The sequence below is a fragment of the Mobula birostris genome, chromosome 9, assembly GCF_030028105.1.
Source record: "Mobula birostris isolate sMobBir1 chromosome 9, sMobBir1.hap1, whole genome shotgun sequence".
Classification (NCBI taxonomy): domain Eukaryota; kingdom Metazoa; phylum Chordata; class Chondrichthyes; order Myliobatiformes; family Myliobatidae; genus Mobula; species Mobula birostris.
In genome coordinates, this window is record NC_092378.1 from 47,324,350 (window position 1) to 47,331,507 (window position 7,158).

The window sequence follows — 7,158 nt, forward strand, 5'->3', positions numbered from 1 at the left end:
TGCTCAAGATCAGGAGTGCATCACTGTGAGTCTAGAGCTCAAAAGATAATACACGTGCCCTACAAACAAACTCACCACCCAGTGAAGCTTTAAGGTAAATAAAAATACCAATAAACCATTAAAGAAGGCATAACTTACCATGTTCTTCCAAGCCAGTCCCACTAAGGCATGAATGTCAGTGAAGGAACCATCAATAACTTCTTAAGAGGCAGGATAATTAGCTTGAAATCTCCAGTACAACCCAAGTCTAGAGTGGATAAAGGCAAGTGGAATTAGACTAAGAGAATGAAGCCAGATCAAAGTGCTCATTACCAGTGAGGCTAATCATCTCAGGTGACGAGAATAACGAACACAAGAGGCAATTGCACTGCTGACCCTAACTTTTTCTCAGTCAGTGAGTACTCATGCATGTCCTGATGTAGGTTTTGACCCAAAACTGTGACAGTTCCTTTCCCTCCATAGACACTCTTCAGCCGCCGAGTTCATCTCGCAGACTGTTTATGGCTCAAGGCTCCATGCAATGCTTACTATCAAATGCCTTCAGCACCCCTGTTGGTGGGGAGAGCTTAGCCAAGAGAAGAGGGGAGAGAGGGTCCGCTAGAATTGGATATATCTGGAGTGGACTCATCAGGGATGAGGAGATCCCAGAGAATAACGTCAGCAAATAGAATTCATTTATAACTGATTGAACTGATAACTGCATATGCCTCTGAAAATAATTAGTGAATTGAGTCAGTTTATGTAGGAAAATAGTTATATGGGTTTATTGCCTATTTTTAATAATCGGTGTGGTGTATATGAGGGTAGCTTACCTTTCAGGACAGAGTATGCTATTGTAACACCTGTGTAGCACCGGTCTTATCGCGTATGACTGGTCGCCACACTCTTTTTGAGAAAATCAAATTACACAAGCTGCTAGTAGGCCATCAGAAGATTCTGGGATCAGAAGGAGGTAGTGGAAAGAAACCACACACCTCTGGAAATAAGGTTTTGTTTGTAAGAAAAAACAATATGTACAAAATATTTATAATGCTAACATTCTGTTTAGGTTCCAAATCTTATATTTCAAACCACAACAAATTCCTTTTTAATCAGAATCAGTGAGATTCTTTTATTACTCTAATCTCTCTAGCTAATTAAACCTAGTGTTATTCCCTATTTAAAAGTTTACAGACTAAACTTTCCTTTTTACTTATCCCTAGTTAGAAAACCAAATATAATTCTGATTCTTAAGTATTATAGTTAACTTCAGAATATCTACAAGTTTAAATTCAAATTCAAAATTCTATATACACAGTTTAACTCCTTTCACGACAATTCTCCAATGTCGCAACTCTTAAACGAAATAAATCTCATTCAGTATCTTTTCAAAGTCTTTGCAAAAATAATCAGTTCTTACAGAAAATCAAATTCGGATTCTTCGAATGAGAATAACTTATACATCCAACTGTATTAAATTCTCTGCGTCATTACACATTTCGTTCCCACGCTGACTCTTCGCTGTGGGTGGCTCGCCATCTTTTCTCTTGGTTCATTGCATGAAATAGTTGATCATCCATGGAAAGTCAGTTCACAGACTTGTACAAAACTTGACCAAATGCCTTGGAATAATTTTGCAGAACTAATTCCTGACTACATGGTAGAAATTTTGGACACTGGTCTCTGCTGATACTGTCTCGTTAAAGCTGCTGCATGTTATAGCTTTAGCTTCAATAAATCTTTTATTGCTGTTGTCTCTCCTGCAGGGGTTTCTTTCAAGTTAGTAGGGTAAAGATACTCACTACTAATTCCAATATTAACAGTTCATGTCTTCAGCTTCTAATCATTGCTGCATTTCTGCTCTTCGTCCAGTCACACCCTGCCCTTGCATACCATTTAAAAAAAATTCTCTTTTTTTAAAAAAAAACTATCAATTTCCGCTTTAAATATACCTAACTACTTGGCCTTCACAGTCATTTGGCAATGCTTTTTCTATCTCCCATTGTAATTTGTAGCCCATGTCCTGGTTACTGTTTGGAGGCCCGTAAAAAACTCCCATCAGGGTCTTTTTGTCCTTGCAGTTTCTTGATTCTACCCACAGGAATGCTACATTTTAGATTAAATTATGAAGACACGCAGACCTCTTTTATTGTCATTTTGTAATGCATGCACTAAGAAATGATACAATATTTCCTCTGGTGTGATATCACAAAACACAGGACAGACCAATACTGAAAAAACTGACAAAACCACATAATTATAACATATAGTTACAACAGTGCAACAATACCATAACTTGATGAAGAAGTCCATGAGCACAGTAAAAAATTCAAAGTCTATCAAATGAGAAAAGGGGGAGGGGAACCACTTCCTGTTCTTCTGGTTTCTTCCCCCTTCCTTTCCTGTCCTGATGAAGGGTCCCAGCCCAAAATGTTGTCTGTTTATTCCCCTCCATAACTGTTGCCTGACATGCTGAGCTCCTCACACATTTTGTGTGTGTTACTTTGGATTTGAAGCATTTGCCCAATCTCTTGTGTTTAAAATTTAAAGGAAGTGTGGAATACGGAAATAGGTGTATTTAAAGAAAGCACGGAATCCAGTGAGCCAGATATTGATCCATCAGGATTTCTGATTAATTTGATATGTTACACATCAGCAGCAATAGATATGAAATTGAGTCAGGTTTTTATAAATAAACAATGAAATTTATTAACCTCTACTCAAAACATCGAAAAGTAAACAAACGGCTTGTTACATACACCTGTTAGGGTGCATTCTCCAGTTACTTTATAAGGTAACCGTAGCTTTCAGCCAGGAGCAGATGTCATCAGGTGATTCCCAACCTTCACATAGTGTTTCGATCCTTAACCACGACACACTCCAGTTGGTGGGCCGGCAGTGGTGGCCAAATCACTGCCCATCTGCTCCTGGCCTCCAGCTCCTCTCCCCTCACCTACTCCAAATCTAACAAGAGGCTCATTCTGCCTCTTCCCCCATCCTACAAGCTGCTTGTTTTTTGCTCCTTTCATCCAGGCCCAGATCTAACAACAACCACCATGCTGATTTGGCTGGGAAACCTCTGCAGCCGATCTCCACAGGGAACAACCATGCCTACCATCCCTTGTCCTTACACTCCTGCACTAAGGGCTGGTCCTTCAAGGCCTTTCTCTCGTGGGCCTCTTCCCATCCCTCCTCCCACAGCACAGTCAACTCTACCAGAATTATCTTCCTGTCTTCAATTGACCACAATACAATGTCCAGGCATAGGGTTGTGTGCACCGCATCCGGGAACTGCAACCTCCTTCCCACATCGACCCTCATCTCCCAGGAGCTGGCCATTAGCAGCAGATTGGGCTTTGGTTGTTTGGTTACAAAAGGCCTGACTCCCTCTTTGATGAAGGTGATGGCCTTCCTTAAATCTGTGTCAGTCGTCATCTTCTTGCATCTCTCCTGCTCTAGTGTGTCAGCAAGAGCCAGAAGCACCTTATCATGGCGCCACCTATACCATCCTTAAGTTAGAGCTGTTTTACACCCGCACAGTATATGAGCCAGTGTCCCTTTTTGACCACAGAGCTTACAGTTCGGGTCCTCTCTCATCTCCCATGTGTCCAGATGTAATGGTGAAGGAAGGGTGTCATACACAAATCGCAAGAGGAAGGAAATACAGAAGGGCTCCAGTCTCCATAACTCTGCCCATGAGATCCTGGCTTGGGCAGATCCCATTTTGTCCAGGTACCCTGGGACCCTTGTTCCACTGCCTTTGACGTCCGCTTCTCTTCCTCACAGATCCGTACTTCTGCCTGTACTATGTTTCGCCTGTTCCTTATGCTTGCGTTTCCCCACTGCTGGAAGTGAACTGAGCTGAGGTCTTGCTGCCTGACGCAGGGGTTGCCGATGATATCTCGCAGCTTCAGAGAACACACTGCCTGCTCCACAGCTGCGTTGGCTGCCCACTTACGCCCAGATCTGGTTGTAACGCCTGCTTGCTTTACCAAGATGTCATTGGAATCTCTCAAGTTTAATAATGCTCAGCATTTTGCCACCTTGAATTCCTCCACAACAGATGACAGGGGAAGCTGCAGTTGCCCAGATCGAATATAGAGGCCCACTGAAGAGAAGCTTGGGGGAACTCCCAACCATCTCCGCAGGTGCTTGTTGGTTTTCCTCTCGCTGCCCTCTACGGCAGTCATGGGGAACTCATAAAGTGTGAAGAGCCAGAGAAGCCTGGGCAGAATGCCAGATTGGTACAGTCAGGTCTTGAATTTACCGGGAAGTCCGGATTTGTTGATCTTCTTCAGCCATTCTTCTGTCTGCTTCACAGCATTGGTGGCATTGGCCCCATCTGTCAGTGACACATTAAACCACTTCCCCAAGCATTTTATCGGGTTTTCTTCGATGGAAGAGATGACCTCACCCTGAACTTGGAGGCTAAACTTGCTAGTAACTTTGCCCTTTCTGATCGCCTTGAAGGACATCCTTGCCCAAGTGGCTACATTATCCAGGGTTTCCAATACCCATCTTGCTTGGACATGTGACACAGTTGTTATAGTGATGTCGTCCATGTACCCTTGTAGAGCCGGCTGAACAATGCTCGACTCCAACGTCGGGCCGCAGGTTACATCTTCTTCTGCTGATAGTAGGATTAGATTAGATTATGAGGACACGCAGTCCTCTTTTATTGTCATTTAGTAATGCATGTATTAGGAAATGATACAATTTGTTCCTCCAGAATAATATCACAGAAACACAAAACAAACCAAGACTAAAAAAACTGACAAAAACCACATAATTATAACATATAGTTACAACAGTGCGAGAAATACTGTAATTTGATAGAAGAACAGACCATGGGCACAGTAAAAAAAAGTCCCAAAGTCTCTCGAAAGTCCCATCATCTCACGCAGACAGTTGAAGGAAGAAAACTCTTCCTGCCATGAGCTTCCAGCGCTGCAAACTTGCCGATGCAGCATCCTGGAAGCACCCGACCACAGTCTGACTCCGAGTCCGTCTGAAAACTTTGAGCCTCTGACCAGCCCTCCGACACCCAGCACCGAGCACCATCTCTGCCGAGCGCTTCAACCCCGGCCCCGGCAACAGGCAATGGGAAATAGGCAAAGCTGAGGATTTGAGGCCTTCCCCTCCAGAGATTCTCAATTGCACAGTAGCAGCGGCAGCGAAGCAGGCATTTCAGAAGTTTCTCCAGATGTTCCACTGTGCTTCTCACGGCTGTCTCCATCAAATCAGGTTTGTGCACGGCATCCTACTTCACAAATACAATATTAATTTGGAGCGGCTGCGCGCGCTGCATCATGCCACCATCTTCTCCTCCCTCTTCAGGTTCATTCCCTTAATAAATAGGGTGGGGGAGATGGTGCACCCTGTTGGAATCCCCTTCTGGAGGTCCTGCCACCTAGTTGTGAAATGGGCTGTTGTAAATCTGAGTTTGAATCCTCCTAGGTAACTGGTGATCATATCTTGAATAGCCACTGGGAAGTAGTAGTGGTCAAGTCCTTCTAGGATGAGATCATGTGGAATAGACCCGTAGGCATTCGTGAGGTCTAACCAGACAACTGTTAGGACGCCTTTTTTCTGCTTGGCCTCACAGATCAAATGGCTAATCATTGAGGTGTGTTCCAGACACCTCAAAAAGCCTGGAATACCGCCTTTCTGAATGGATATGTTAATATAGCGGTTCTGCGTCATGTAAGAAGTCAGCCTTCTTGTGAGCACAGAAAAGAAAATCTTACATTCCACATCCAGGAGAGAAATTGTCCTAAACTGGGCAATTGTGGAAGAATCCTCTTCCTTTGGAATAAAGCATCCCTCTGCCAATTTCCAACGATGGAATAGTACCTTCGGCCCAGATCTTTCTTATGACCTTCCGCAGCCTCCGAAGAAGTTTTGGGCATTTCTTATACACCTTATAAGGTATGCCGCTTGGGCCTGGGGCAGGTGATGCTTTAGCTTTCCGGATGATGTCCTGGATTTCCTGCCATGTAGGGTCCTTCACATTCAGCTCAATTGATGGTTTTTCTGGTCTACGCACAGCCTGATTGGTTCCTAGTCCCTGACCCCTCCGTGGGTCGCTGTGTGCCTCCCGTAGCAACTCCTCTACCTCTGGCTTCGAGCTGGATAGTAGACCAGATAACTTAAATGGAAGTTAACAGTGTTATGTGTCTATAGTTATGAAATAAATGAGAGGAGAGACTTCCCAGTGATCGATTCCTGAAGCATAGACGAAATTGCTGACGCAGATTCCTGCTGAGAAATACCTTTTTCCGAAAATACTACAAGGAGTGAGTTTTCTCAGAGTAACTGACCTTTCACAGGAAGTGGTCACTGCACAACACCCAAACCATGTAAGGATTAACAAAATCGCGTGCCACGTATGGATTGTACCAAGTGTCAGTCACCCCCGAAGTGCGCCGAATGCCGCTGATTAACCCCAAGCCTTAGGGTTCGTTCAAAAGCTGGAAATTCCTCAGTCTCTCTTTATCGACACTCTCTCTCTCTCCTGTGATTTCGTAACCACCGGCTGTGACTCTAAAAAAAAGCACTTACGCAACAAACTGTGGTTTCCCTTTTATATTGGATGGAACCTGCCATCACGTGACATCACATTACCCACTATCATGAGACAATTGCATCATGCCCATCACGAGATAATGACCTAATGCTCACAAGATAGTTACATCATGCTCACGGGATATGTAACAGCAGATTATTGAAGCTTTACTGATGTTAGAACAAGCATACCATAATTTTCAAAGGTCCAGATATTGGGAATGGCTTGAATCTGGAGCAGGCTTTGGAAGAGATAAACCATAAAGAGTTTGACACATTGATAGTACTAAACATTGAGGGGAGTAGAGTTTTATGGACACAGTTGACATTAAGGTAAGGTAATCATCTTCATCATTGTGTGCCATGTCATGTGACACAGGTGATCATGGTCTCTCATCTGTCTCTAACCTGAGAAGTTCTAATAAGCTCTTCGAAACTTTTGCCTGTCCTTCTGTTGGTGTAACTTATGAATGTCATGGGCTGCCGGCCGTGACTTTTTCTTCCATCAATTTTTCCTGTCATTCCAAGATGTTCGAGTTTCTCTTTCATCAGTACATATCCTGATTGATGATATCAGCTCTCTTCTTATTCCGGTTTTTTGCAACACTTCCTCAT